Source organism: Lineus longissimus, chromosome 12, assembly GCF_910592395.1.
Source record: "Lineus longissimus chromosome 12, tnLinLong1.2, whole genome shotgun sequence".
Classification (NCBI taxonomy): Eukaryota; Metazoa; Nemertea; class Pilidiophora; order Heteronemertea; family Lineidae; genus Lineus; species Lineus longissimus.
Window position 1 is genome coordinate 10,713,647 of NC_088319.1, and position 15,334 is coordinate 10,728,980.

General features: G+C 40.7%; 1 protein-coding gene and 1 long non-coding RNA gene across 9 annotated transcripts in view; both read left to right on the forward strand.

Moving 5' to 3' along the window:
* Nucleotides 1-15,334, forward strand: part of LOC135497219 (pleckstrin homology domain-containing family G member 5-like) — a 146,610-nt gene that overhangs the window by 19,990 nt on the left and 111,286 nt on the right. The gene's annotated exons all lie outside the window — the stretch shown is intronic.
* Nucleotides 2,902-6,815, forward strand: LOC135497366 (uncharacterized). Its single transcript, XR_010448817.1, has 3 exons — nucleotides 2,902-3,317; nucleotides 3,748-3,804; nucleotides 4,280-6,815. It is a non-coding gene; the product is annotated as an uncharacterized LOC135497366 (long non-coding RNA).

The following is a 15,334-nucleotide window of genomic DNA, read 5'->3' on the forward strand; positions in this document are numbered from 1 at the left end:
TGTTAGCGTCAACGTCAATGGTAATATCTCTGGTTGTTTGTGACAATTAGGTCAGTATATTACAGCTAATATCAGTGATTACTCACCTTTGGTGTGGTGGCCAGATTCACTGTGGGGAGGTAACGCAGAAATGGCCAGAGTGACGCTTAATTGATGATTCTGATGTTGTTTATCATGACAAGCTATTGATACATATCTGGTCGATTTTTGCACTCCTTGACTAGAAGTATGAAGCTGTGTTTATAAGTTCTTTGGGGAGCCTCATGGCCTTAGTGGTGAACACTCCCCCCTACCACACTTCCAGACTATAAGGCCGAGGTTCGATCCTGCGAATAACACAACATTGTATTTCTGGAAAATAAACAGGCCCATATACCAGCTTTTCGGTCTAGGGGGTAAAACACCACTTTTTGGGGGGGGGGGTTTCAGCCAAAATATGGGTCAAAACATATTTTTTGGTGGCATCCATTCGCCCCCACCTGCCTCCTCTGGCTGAGGCCCTGAAGCAATTCCTCTCAATTGAGTTCTTTGAGCGCCATTTCGGCATCTGAACAATTTAAAGCTAAGCCACTACATTCATACGTGTGGATAATGTACATCATGTTTCTGGCAAGTTGTATTGGCCAATTCTAGTTAGACCACAGACCATTGTTTTATGTAATCTATACCAAGGTACAATCCATTGATTAGAAATTCCAGCCTCTGACCACAATGTTAATAATTGATTAGTGTTTTATCAAAACAGCATTCACCCTTGTTGAAAGTCACGTTATAGTCACTGTGGTATAGTTCAACTGTTGGTACAATGTAGGCTTGTCCGTTTTCCTGTTGGCGAGTTGGTCAATAAGGCAAGGCTGTCATGAAACAGCAAAGTGCCTCCTTAAAGCACCAAGAAAATTATAAGATTTTATTGCTGTAACCTGTGATTTTTACCGCATGCAACGAAAAACATATTGGGGTGGTTTGTACTGTTATGACTTTTGAGCATCCACTTGCCCGGTTTTCCCAATAGTGGCGCCACTGCCTAGTAATGAAAAATATGACTGGTACAACAGTCGTTGTAGAATGTACCGAGCCTTATTCGTGAGTTATATGAAAAAATTATTTCAATAAAGAAGATATATTTTGGCATAAAGAATACAATTCACAAAACATATCTAACTTTTTCCCTGTTGTAAGGATTTCACTATGTCTTGGAAGAGCAGACATGATAAAATCCCAACCCCACATTGGGATAGAAGTTAGTTATGTTTTGTGAATTGCACACGTATTCTTTATACTGAAATAAATCTTTTTTATTTCAATTTTATTTCATATAACTCACTGATAATGTTAAGGCTCGGTAAATTCTACTAATATTGGACTTCCCATGATTTTCACGATTTGATGGCGGGACCTCACTCAGCAAATGGGGCGAGTCGATATTGAAAAGTAGTAACCGCAATGTTGGTGCTACAATCTAAGCTTATCTATGGCACAGTAGATAATATCATATTATAGCAAAAAACAGAAGCTTGGTACTCAACTTAAACATTTCAAATCACATCAAAATTGAGTTAGGGAAAGATATCAGGTGAAATGGTTTAAAATGTAAACAGATAAGAGTGAAGGGGTTGTACCACAAATTAACTGAGAGGTTTGCAAGTTTTCCCTCTCGGTGACTTTGGTTTGTAGTCACTTTGAGAAAGTGCTCCCAAACAAGAAATACCTGTTGCAGAGACATACGATAAATTTATCCCTACAATGAGTGATAACAAATGCTCGTCTGCGCATGAATTGGTTTTTAACAATAAAAATCACTTTGTTTGGTACTGCAGGTGGCAGTGATTGTCGATTTGTGTTGCGGACCTGCAAAGACCACTGCAGATGTGACGTTTTTCCCGCTTGTGATTATTTCCACAGATCACTGCAACAAAAATCTCCTGTTTACGTTTGACTTTAAAGCCCGTGGTTAAGATCTCTTAAAGTTGAACGCGAGAAAACATTTTGTTCAGTCGCTGAGACGACTCCCCTGTTGAAATATTTCAAAAAATTCCAGTCAATTGTTAGAACATCGCTCTTATTAGCTACGCTGGGCATAAGCTTATGCCCAGCGTAGCTTATGCTTTGGCTCTTTTTGATAGGGGGGCTGGAAGAACTACTTTTCTGCAAAATAGCTAAAATCTGCTCAGTTTCAGCAGCACATGTGCCAGGATGTCACTATTCTGAAGCATTATTTCGATAGGCTTTGCAATTTACAGGAGAAAAACTAAAAGCACCGTAATTATGATTTATAACTTAATTAATAGATTTTATCGTCTGCTCAACCGCTGATCAAATGTAAATAAAAACCACGATTCAGCCTGTTTTTATGATACACTGACCTTGCTGCACATAGGGATATGTCGAAGCATTTGTAGCCGAGGTTGGATTCTGCATGGGCTTGCTCACAATTGGGTCATAATCAGCCGGCGCACAGAAATGTAATACAAAAATGTAGTTCTATATGAGATCGTCGCAACTTGCACTTGGAATGTGATATTTGCTCCTTTTTTTCGATTGTCAATGTAAGTATGCTTTTATATTCGACGTGTTGGCCATTATTTTGCCGAATTTATTTATGAAACCTTACAATATACGAAGCCTTATCACTAGTATTGCGCCATCCCATCCTAATACATCAGGGCCTTCAATGTGGTTCCTGACGTCACACATTTCGAAGCCCTGAATACCTCAGCTATCAGCTGTCTCTGGACAAGCGAGGTGAGAGAGTTTTATTTTCTTGTGCTTTATCTTAGATTTGCTACTAGTAGGCCTATTGTCAATGGCAATTGTGTTATTTCTTGAATCATATTGTAGTCAATCCCTTGGATTACTCACATGGGATTACACTGCCGGTCCTCCAGGTTTCCTTTGGTTAAATTTGTCCAGCCAAATTTGCCTACATGAAAGATGGCCAGCATAGTAATGTGCATGTCCATGCGAACGATTGTTTACCTCGCATGCAAATATTTCGGCCTGCTCGTTGCTGATTGGATAATAGGATATTAGTAGCCCCGCGTCATGCACGACGTCACACGATATTATTAAATCATTAGCGGACTGATATCCGAGTTCTTCAGAAGTGATAAAGGGCTGTTTGTTTATTTGAGGAAGATGCGTTTTAAAGTGTCCAAACATGTAATAAATTATTTGAAGACGGTTTGTGTGTTTTTATTGACATTCGGTGCATTTAACGCAGCAGTTTAAGTTACGTTGATGTAAAGTAGTGCCGAGTAGAAGTTTTTGCAACGGGCCAAATTAACTGCGCAGAATCGCTAGAATAAGAAACTGGAGAGGTGAGAAGAATTTATGTTCTTGTATTCATCTTGATTTATTTACGGCTTTTGCCTGTGGCAAGTGTCATTTCTTGAATCATATTGTAGAACAAATCTCTTAGATTACTTCCATGGCAAGACGCTGGCGTTTTCTGCTTTCTTTTCGTTTAATATGCGGAGTCAAACGATCACAAAGTTTGTTTTTTTACATGAATATCAAAATGGCTGCACCCATGATCGATCGGGCATGTCTCTTGTAGGCCTATTGGCTATTGTCATGTTTGCCTCACGGGTACGGTACGGTGAGCAGGGTGTTGAAAAGGGTCAGGGTATTTTTCAATTTATATACAGTGAGCCTACAAACAGAAAAAAAGACACAGTTCCACAGAATCAAGAATGTACCGATACTAAATGCGACTCCTCTTGTTCAGTTCTGTTCTTGTCTTTTCAGTTTTCAATCACCTCATCATACTCATGACCTGGTAGTCAAAATCATAGTGGAAAAAAGGTGAGACGTTTGTGGCACTGTAGGCTTAGGCCTGGGGGAGGGGGGGGGGTTCACTCTTGAATCATAACATGTGTAGTACATCAGCGTACGAAAAAATGTGAGTAAGGGATTGATTTTTTCGTTGCATCAGCCGGTCCCGCGTGGGGCACTATAACTTAAGCCCCCTATTTTGCCATGAACCCCGCAAACAACCCACGAGAATCAATAAGATAAGAATACACCAACTCCCTGCCGAGAGCCTCTCTTTGTAACTACATGTAGTGTCCCCAAATATTACCTCAGGGATCAAGTCCCATCCTCAAAGACGTTCTGCCCTACCCCCCCCCCCCCCCCCATTAGACGTTTCCCGCCACTGTCTGCCACTCTGGCAACAAGAAGCCTAGGAGGAGAATGGAATCGACCTATGAGTCAAGTAAAAAAATCGGTCAAGTTTGTTTCTACTTCACTTCTCATCAGAATGACCTTGTATTTTCAGGTACCAAGGTTTCTACAAGTTCAACTACTGCACTAACACCAAAAAAAGATCACACACAAAATCAGATGCAAGGGTACCTACACCAGGAGAGAAAAAATTCATCACATTCGAGCTTCAAGTACAGCAGGACCAGTATTGCCATGGCATTACCTTTGATCCCGACATCTTCAGGACTGTTATGTTAACAGTTATGCAGGAAAAAAATCCAGTCATGATTGAAAACTACAATTTGATTCCATCTCGTTTGAATCCAGGTCAACAAGATCTCAAACTCACATCCAAATCCAAAATGACTCCAATATCCCACCAGCTGCATTATGAGCACAAACCACCCACACCGTTTACAACAGAACTTGAAAAAATTGCCACCATTTCACCAAATACTAAAATCAATGTTCAAGTTGTCATTCTTGGTGAAAACCCAAAATGTGGAACTAAAACTGTCGCCTCTGGACCAATAAGAATGCAAACAAAGTATGTTGCTGATGACACTGGTATCACTAACCTGTCCACATGGGACAAAAATATTGATCAGCTTCAGGTCAATGACACTTACAGGTTGGAAAATGTGTCTGTCAAATTCTTTGAGAAAGAAAAGCACCTGTCAACTACACCACAAACCACTATCACTAACATTCCACCATTAACCAATTATGTCAAATTGGAAACTGCAACTATTCAGGCCGAAATTGTTGCCATACAAATAACAACAAAATATCAGTGTCTATCATGCAGTCACCTAAATGCTTTCATCTCTAATACTGGCACAAGATGTCGTTGTGACCATTGTGGCAACCAGCAACTTGCACTTAAAGCCAAGAAAATCTTCCAGGGCGATGGCACATTTCAAACACAAACTCAGGAAACTTACAAACTTGCATTCAGATCTGATACTTTGGACGAAATTCTTGATGCTATCAAAGCATCCACAGCGTCATCCACATCAGAACATATGAGATGCCGTCAGCTGAGCATATTGAGTCATTCCTTCTTGAATACGATGACAACTTCACCGTCACATACTATCCTAGAATGAATATAATCTCCACTCTCACAACCAGTCAATAAAGCAGCAACCTGTACCTTTCTACATGCAAAATAGCCTGAACAGTTAACAACATTTTGCATCACAGGCCTCCATCGTTGTAAGAGGGCAACCAGCAAAATTACTCGACATGTCTACATTTCATTTTAGCAATTCATAATCTTGTCATAGCAGTTATTGCTTCAGTGTTATATTATCATCATGCATACGCATTTGTAATCTTCAGCATTTTAGATCATTAGTGTTACTTTATATATTACATTTCATAACTGATCTGTGTTTTTAACATTACTGATTTCAATCATTGCGAATACTTCCTGTAGCTGTAGTATTACATGTATCCTTGGAAAGGCATCATTTCCAATCATTGTACTCACAACTTCATCACTGCTGTTATTTCATATGTTCTCATCTATCATTTCAATCATTGGAAATATTTCATTCTATATCACCCTTGCTTAGATATAATTCTGTATCAATCCATCTCGTAATTTCAATCATTGCGAATACTTCCTCTACCTGTAGTATTACATGTATCCTTGGAAAGGCATCCTTGGAAAGGTATCATTTCCAAACATTGTACTCACAACTTCATCACTGCTGTTATTTCATTTTTGATTACATTAATTTTACCTATGATTACAAATCAGAGTATGTTAATTTCAATCAGTTGCTGGACACCTACAATTATTTTCAATAAATAAATGTTAACTTTACACATCTGCTCAATTCCTTCTCATTTCTTAGCAGATTCTTGATTTAGCTCAGGAACTGTCACATTACCACATGTGTCACATTGGCACATGCTCAATACTCCTTCGACAACTTTCAATGGACACAACGGTCGCCAAAAGTTCAAACAAAGTTTCTTTCAATATCTGCCAACCATTGTGATCATTCAAAGCACTATTATATCATTTCGCAAAAACCTATGCAGTGATTGGACATCAATGTCATTTCATACTCAACAGAACAAAGTAAAACAAGGTGTCTGCTGAGCTCTTTCAAGATTCTTTAATCCCATCCAGTAATTTAGTGACACACTCCCAAACCTAATGTACCGGTAGAACGAATTTCTTGCCCTCACAGGATGCGACCCATCCTCTTGCAAACAGGGTCAAACATGACTCCTCATCATTCATAGCCCACACAAGTATTGCATGTCTGCAACAACATATGCTTGTGTGCAATGTATGTCTGTATGTCTGTGGAATAAAAAATCTCGCATCAATCAAGTCAAAAAGTCCAACCTCTTTCCACAATTGCTTCCGGCAATCACCTGCAGTATGGCTTCACAACGAGAAAAATGCATTGGCTTGCTAGTCTCTGTAATGAGCACATGGCAGAGACTAGTGGCGAGACTCCATACAACCCATTTACTACATACCAGCAATGTACACTGGTACAACAGTGGTACCTCCTACATTTTCTGCACCACATTCCCCTCATCAAGCAGAATGTCTAATTATTCCACCAGCGGAGCTATCCAGGCCGTCAGGCCTCTAGTCTTAACATTTCTTCGTCATTGACTGGTTCTTCATCTCTGCAGGTCCGGTTAAGATCCCACGATACAAACCTGTCAGACGCAGACTTGGATCATTCTGTACAGGTAGAGCAACGTCGGTGTGTCCGGGTTCTTTGAAACCATTTTGCTTTTGAATGAAACTCTTCAGTTTAGTTGTGATTTGTTATTTTGTTTGCTTGCATTCCTCAACTGTCGGCTCGTAAGTTCACCCTGGAAATGGCTGAAGCTGGCTAATAGATCAAGGGGCAGCTTTAAGGCCTACTGTGTCCATTACCCCTGGCTCCCTCCCATGAAATTGGTGCTCACTTTGTTTTGAAGGAGCTTTTTTAATTGCTTTAGGATTTCAAGTTCTGGCCACTATGGTGGTGGCTGTGGTCAATCTCTTATACCAACCTATCGTTTCCCAGGCCGATAGGCCAGGCTCATACTGTGGGAGTGTCGTAAAACATTTGTGGACATGTAACTGCATTCAGTGTGATCAGTTTCCTTCTTTCGAATTAAATTCCAAGTTCTATTTATAAATGCGTTTGAGAGTAGTAATGATCTTTTGTGCTGATTGAGACCGACACATTAATTTTGTTATCGTTTCATTTCCGTAAATAATCCATTATTCAATTAAGGGTGCCAGGTTGTTTTAGTGTTGGTGTGAATCACATGTTGCTGGTGGAGTCTTATTGTGTTTTAGTGTTGATCAATGCATACTAGTAGATTCTTAAAGGCCTACGTCATTCATAAAAAATATTAAATTTGTAATTGAATTTGAAAATTTCTAGTTGCAAAAATATGTACTAAATATGAATTTTAGCAAATTCGTTTGCATAATAACTGCACTACAGCATTGTGCATAACTGCATTTCTATTTGTTTTGGAACACCAGTAATTGTGAATGGCGTACCCCCTTTAAAGGGTTCATCCCCATTTCGCCTACACCCATTTCGCCTACACCCATTTCGCCTACAATATTTACCCGTTTTGCCTACTCACCGTTTCGCCTACTCACCATTTCGCCTACTCACCATTTCGCCTACACCCATTTTGCCTACTCACCATTTCGCCTACTCACCATTTCGCCTATTACCCATTTCGCCTACATCATTTCAAATGTTTTATGATAGTGACTTCAAATTCAAAAGATGTTTCAGCCTTCTAGTCTAATTTGAAATCTCTATTGGTGCCAGAATTTTGTAACGCTTTTAGAAATATGCAGTTTATCCAACTAAATACCCACTATCAGACGAACTGAGTAGGGTGGTCATGAGTAGGGTCATGATTTGGCTGAAAACAGTGGAAATATCATGGTCTCTCAAATTTGTCCAATTTGAAGAAAAAAAATTTGTGGACAACCACCAGTTTTAATAAAATTTCACCATTTACTCGCCTGACTGTCTGGAATGTCATATCCAAATTTCAGATTCACAACCCGAAGCATTATTTGATGCAAGGCGGTCAAACTGTGACAATTTAACTGCAAAAAGGCTTAAAATATCAATGGTGGTCTTGTCTCAAGAGGCCGGGTTGGAATGATAAAGTATGGTAAAGTTTAACTGGGAAATATGCTATAATAGGAAGGAAAAAAACCAAGCTCAACAATTCGTAAAATTGTTCAAATGTCCAGCGCACACCACTCTTTTCCTTTTAAGTAGGCGAAATGGTGAGTAGGCGTAATGGTGAATAGGCGAAGTGGGTGTAGGCGAAATGGTGAATAGGCGAAATGGGTGTAGGCGAAATGGGTGTAGGCGAAATGGGTGTAGGCGAAATGGGGGTAGGCGAAATGGGGGTAGGCGAAATGGGTAATAGGCGAAATGGGTGTAGGCGAAATGGGGGTACACCCTTTAAAGGTCTACTCTATTCATTCGGAGGAAACTGAAAATGAAAATTGAAATTGGGAAAATTCCAAGAAGAACCTTGGCTTTTGTCCTACTTCTCCAGCAAATGGCCCCGTCGAACCTTGGCTCTTCAGTGTATAATAAGAGACTTGTGTGATTGTTATCGGAAGATCTATTAGTGAGCCAGTGGCTTGGGAATTACCCAACCCCCCACCAGACACTAAAGACCTTGGCTCTTGACCGACTTCGAGCAAATGCCCTAGTCTCTCTCTTGGTACCTTGATGAGTTTATGAATATTTCATACCTCTTATCAGCGTGTAATGAGAGACTTTCGTGATTGTTATCGGAAGACCTATTAGCACACCATGCAGTGGCTTGGGAATCGTCATAGGAGAGGAGGATGAAGTGGCATGCGTTTCTGGCATTGTCTGATGGACTCCTTTGATGATCTGAGTCTTACAGGTGGCATCTTTCTTCTGGCCAGTATATAGACTAGAACCTCCCCAATCAGGACACATTTTGGCCCTTATAGAGAGGTGTCCTGATTACAGAGGTCAATTGAGTGAATCTGTTCAATTTGGGACCAAAATCAGTGCTCTTGATAGATAGGATGTCCGGCTTTCTTATAATACAGAGGTGTCTGCTGTTAAAGAGAGATTCCACAGTTATCTGTGTATTGTGTATTTTTGAGAATCCATGAAGTTTTTATGTGAGTTTTATTTTCACAATTTTCCAGGTGTTTATAGACAGAGTGCCGAAATTTCAACTCCAATGCATTAGACATTAGGTTTTGGCAGGTAACGCAGAACTTTGTCTCTTGCCAATTGAAAATGTGGTATTTGGCTAATTTGTGACCCGCTCTACCAAAACTAGGCGCTTGTCACATCTGAACTTGACAGGTTGATACGGACTTGTTGTTCATTTCCCTATTGTAGACCTTTTGTAAAATGTGACCAAATCAGTTTGTAATAGATTTCACAAAAGGTCTACAATAGGGAAATGAACAACAAGTCTGTATCAACCTGTCGAGTTCAAATGCGACAAGTGCCTAGTTTTGGTAGAGCGAGTCACATTTGGATAGCTTTATGATCATCTCACAGTCAACAGTATTGGTACATGCTGCTTCTTTCTTCTGTGGATGTATTTGCACATAGTCCCTTTAATGATTGCTGCCATTCGTTGGCTCATAGTCCCTTTAATTGTCAGTACCATTTGTTACCACACTGTCCCTTTATGCTTGGTACCATTCGTTTATTGCCCCTTTGATAATACCATGCTACCATGATTGATGAGAGCCAGGGAAGGATGATGTTCCCTGAATCCAGTTAGAACTAACTAAATATAGGTAGAATAAATCAAACATCGGAAGGATAGATTCCACGATCTGTCAACGGTGTTTCTGTGTCATGTCATGGATGAAGGGATGTGTTGGTTGGTGTGCGGGTGGGGGGGGGGGGGGCAGCTCAGAGCAGGATAAGGTCGTTATAAGCTGATGTTCAAGAGGAAGCTTTGTACTGTAAAGTCTTCCAGGTGCTGTTCGGTCTTGAACTTATCCAGTCCACATTTTTATGTAACCGTCATTATAACCATGGCGGTTAGGATCATTACTTACAGGTAGTTTTCATCTCATTTGATCTATCAGGTGTCTGGCATGGCATAGCCATCCAGGTCTCAAACAAGCTGTCATGGATCAGAGGTAAACTGATATTGCAAACCCGGTAATGTCCGATAATGTCCGTGGTCATTGTATTTTTGCAATTTGGAGGCAAATGTAAACAAACACTGGCTAAAGTATCAACATGAGTTAACCATTGAATTTCCGCAGCAAACACAATTCGCATGCTATTAATAGACTTGTTTCCTAAATCAGACAGTGCTTCAATCTGATGAGGCAATGATGAACTATATTCTTTCTCTACCCTTTGACCCAGCAACCTTTGCTCAGTCGAATGACATTGCCATTATCTGACAGATGACGGAGAACTGCGTCCAAGGGCAAAACTTAACCCTTTTTGTGCGGCAGCCATTTTTGGCTGGCACCATCCTCAGCTTAGCAGGGGATACAATGATAAGGGGGTGCGACCGAGTGCTGATGAAGTAATATTTGGTAGGGCATGACTTGCTGTGTACGTCGCCTGCAAGCAGGGAGTCATTGGCATGACGTTCTCTGCACGTCGCCTGCAAGCAGGGAGTCATTGGCATGACGTTCTCTGCACGTCGCCTGCAGCAAAAGGGTTTTAAAAAGAAGTAGAAAATTACTTATGCAGTCTGATCAGGTGACCATACTTGCCCTTCAGAATCAGTTGTCCATGCGCTGATCACATACATTTTAAATCATCTAATCATTTACACATTACCTCTTTCCGGTTCCTTCCGCTATTGATCAGTGCCAAGGACGAAGGTACTGTTGTTATAATGGGAGTACTAAGCACCATATCAACCTGTATTATCAAGTTTTGATGACCAACTTCTGACATCCCCGTTGATGAATATGCCGTTATTAATGGCCAGTTTCTATATTAAGACAAGATACGTTTAATTTGTCATTTGTCATAATATTGCAGACAGCCAAGATTTCCGGATTGGGGACGGCTAAGGACGTTTTCATTTGTAGGACTGGAATTGAGTAAAATAAAGATGTCGTGCATGTATTCTCGCACCACAAGACTATCCAGAATGTTGGGGGGTAGGTGTTGCAACTCTGGCCCGAAGAAAAAACTTGCTACTCTAAAATATTGTCAAGGCATATAATGGGTTCCATGTATTTGTACTTCACTGCCCAGGGAGGGCTAACGTGTTAATTTCTCAGTGCTCTTTTACTAATGACCACATGCATGTGTCGAATATCAATGTACATATCGGACCAATCAACAAATGGATTTTTCCCTACTTCCCGATTTGTCAATAGTTGAGGATGTGCTTATCCATCCCATTGTTGACTACACAGGTGTACTGACAGTGTTGGTAATCAGGGATGCTGGTGATATCACACATCTACATGTATAGATTATAAGTTGCTAAAGTCAGCCCTCTGAGCAATGTATCAGGTTTCTCCTAAGATGATTCTGTAACCACGTGCATCAGGCAAAACCTCTGTCTTCGCCACCACCGCAGCGCCATCTATACGACTTAGGACAAGTTGGTGGGTAGCAGACGACATGCCTGAGTCACTGTTCACCTGTAGAGCCGAACCAGATCATACCAAACAATACACACAAAGGTCTATTATAGCAACCGCTCAAGCGGTAGGCGGTAAACACGTGTATCTGGTTGCGACCACTATAGCTGTAGGCGGTAAACACGTGTATTTGATTGCGACCACTATAGCTGTCGGCGGTAAACACGTGTATTTGATTGCGACCACTATAGCTGTAGGCAGTAAACACGTGTATTTGATTGCGACCACTATAGCTGTCGGCGGTAAACACGTGTATTTGATTGCGACCACTATAGCTGTCGGCGGTAAACATGTGTATTTGATTGCGACCACTATAGCTGTCGGTGGTAAACACGTGTATTTGATTGCAACCGCTATAGCGGTCGGCGGTAGTCAAGAGGTTTAAAGAGAGGACGTCCTTAGCTCACCTCTTAGCAGAGGTGAGCTTATCCCATACCGTGGCGTCCGTCGTCCGTCGTCGTCGTCGTCGTCGTCCCTCGTCCGTTAGCAGGGCACGTTTCGTAACTGTTAGAGCTATTGAGTTGAAACTTGGTACACATGTACCCTTATGTAATGACACCTTGGAGACCAAGTTTCGGTCTGATTCGTTTCATGGTTTGGCCACCAGGGGGCCAAACGTTAAAAGTGAAAATATGCAATATCTCCCTTAATAGTAGTCGGGAAATTTTGAAAAAAATATGATAGGTACTTCTAGCAAAAGTGCATCATATATCCTCCGGGTTTTTGATTTGATCTTCTTTTCAAGGTCACAGAGGTCAAATGGTGTAAATTGGCCGTTAGGATGTAACGATGGCACGTTTCTAAACTGCAATGACTATTGATACCAAATTTGGTACACATTTACCCCTTAGTCAGGTGATCTCAGGGACCGAAGTTTGGTCCAATATGATTCACCACTTGACCACCAGGGGGCAAAATCCAAAAACCTTAAAAATGTGATTATTCCTTAACTTCTTGCCCGATTGCCACCAATTTGATATCATGGGTACATCTAACCACCATACAGTATATGTTACACAGGTTTTTAATTTGACCTTCTTGTAAAGGTCACAGAGGTCAAATGGTGTAAAGTCGCCGTCAGGCCATAACTATGGCACGTTTCTTAACTGCAATGACTATTGATCACAAATTAAGTACACATGTACCCCTTGGTCAGGTGATCTCAGGTACCGAAGTTTGGTGCAATCTGATTTGCCGTTTGGCCTCCTAAATTCTTCAAAATGCCATTATTCCTAGTAATAACTTGCCCGATTGGCACCAATTTTATATCATAGGTACATCTAATTCTAACAACCATTCAATGTGTCACCCGGGTCTTCTTTGATTTGACCTACTTTTCAAGGTCACAGAGGTCGAATGTACTGTAAATTGGCCATTTTGGGGAAATTGTAATTGCTTGGACCTACATCAAACCTAACACTACATGACACAGTACCATGCTCTTTATCCATCTTTCCTCCACATGAGGTGAGCACAATGGCCCTGGCCATTTCATTTTTGGAGAGGTGTCCCTCCCTGAGGGAGATTCAACTGTATTTAGACATTTTGGGCTTGGCAGGTCTTGACATACTTGGATAAAAAAATTAAATCTAGCTTATTAACGGTTGATTACAAATATACTAATTGAATATCTCCCCTGACCTTCTTTATTTCAGAAATTGACCTTGACCTTGCCCAAACCTCTGAACAGACCGTCGGCACACCTGACAGCGGTCAGAGTTTAGAGGTCGGTCGGCAGGACTCTGACCCCATTGGCCAAGAGGCCTCTGTGTTCAGCCCAGGCCCAGCCAGTCCCGGGCCAATGAGCCCTGATATTTGCGTCTGCAGTTGCACCTGTGAGGCAGTCTTATGTAAGATCTTCTGAGTTGACTTTGCATGATGTTTTATTGTTGTGAGTTCTGTTAGTAGTATGTTGTTTGTTGGAACTAACAAATACTGTCCATAATTGAGAGGTGTCCTGATTACAGAGGTCGAATTCAATTAAAAAAAAGTCAGTTTGTGACTAATGACGTAGTCCTATCTGCTGAGTTGACTTTACATGATGTTTATTGTTGTTAGTCTTGTTAGAGTAGTATGTTGTTGAGAACGCAGTGTACTGGCACCAGAGCGCTGGTCGTGCGAAGCAGAGGGTGTGTCAGTTGAGATGGGGGCTGTAGTTAGAATTTTGATTGCTGTTTTCCTATTGAACAAACAACCTCAATTTTGCTGATGTTTGATAGAATAGAAAACTAAAACTAGCTTTGGTTTGTTCTAATTCAGCATGTTACTGTTTAAACTGTTTGATGTTGTTGTATTGTATCTGATGTTGTATTGTACCTGCTGTTGTATTGTATCTGCTGTTGTATTGTACCTGCTGTTGTATTGTACCTGCTGTTGTATTGTACCTGCTGTTGTTATATTAGGTGTATAAATGAAAAAAATAAATGTAGGTCAAATTCTGAGGAGCGAGTAAGGATGTAGGGTGTAATTCAAGCTGAAATCTAGCAGTTGAAAACAAAACAACTCTCCTGCAGTTAGCACTGGATATCAATAGAAGAAGCGGCATAGAGAATAGGAATTAGACAGGGATGAGTTGACTATCGGATCAAATATCACCATCCCCTCAACTTGTGGATTAGTCTTGTTATGATGAGAGGCATCATTATCACAGGGAAATGTCAGTATATGAGATGTCATGGTCAGTCACCCCCGTAGGTTAACACCTTCTGATTGTTTCTCGAAATAATTATGATCACGGCCCACAATCAGAAATGTGTTAAGCACTTATACTCTAATTTCACTGATCTAAGACCGGTTCATTTATAACGACAAACTGAAATAAATTCCAAGCCAGACCATCATTTGATGACCATTGAACCATTGGGGCTGTCAGAGTGGCCCAGTGGAAACATCAGCCAGAGACACCTCTGAGGTCCCAGGTGCCTGGTCTTAGATCGATGAAACTAGAGTAGCCTATGCGATTAACTGCGAAAGATTATGCCATTGCACATGATCTTCGCCCTAAATCATTCTGGTTAGTGCAGACAATAGACTTTTATTGCTGCAATGATTATTACATGAGACAGAACCTTTCATTTGCCTTGGTCATCGCTGGTGCCTGCATAATAACAAGAATCTGACATCGCGACCTGGAACAAATATCCAACCAAGCGATACTTCATTCACCTCTGTGCGAGTGATCTTTTTATCGCTCATCGCATCGATTATATTGTTGCAGCGATAAAGATATCTTCTCTTTGGGGTGTTACACTAAGATCACAATCGTGTTACAATTTTCACAAAACCAAAAGGAACAACTCCAACATTTAAAGATTTACGCTGCTTATGTTCAGTGTATTTTCTTGTTGTATGGTGAAATAAAAATAAAATTTGCCTTAGTTCGGTTCATCGGACTCAGCGCATTTATCTAAGTATATCAGGTTACTCAATGGCATCATTGAAATTTACATTTCATACGTGTTCACTCATTTGGAGATTTCA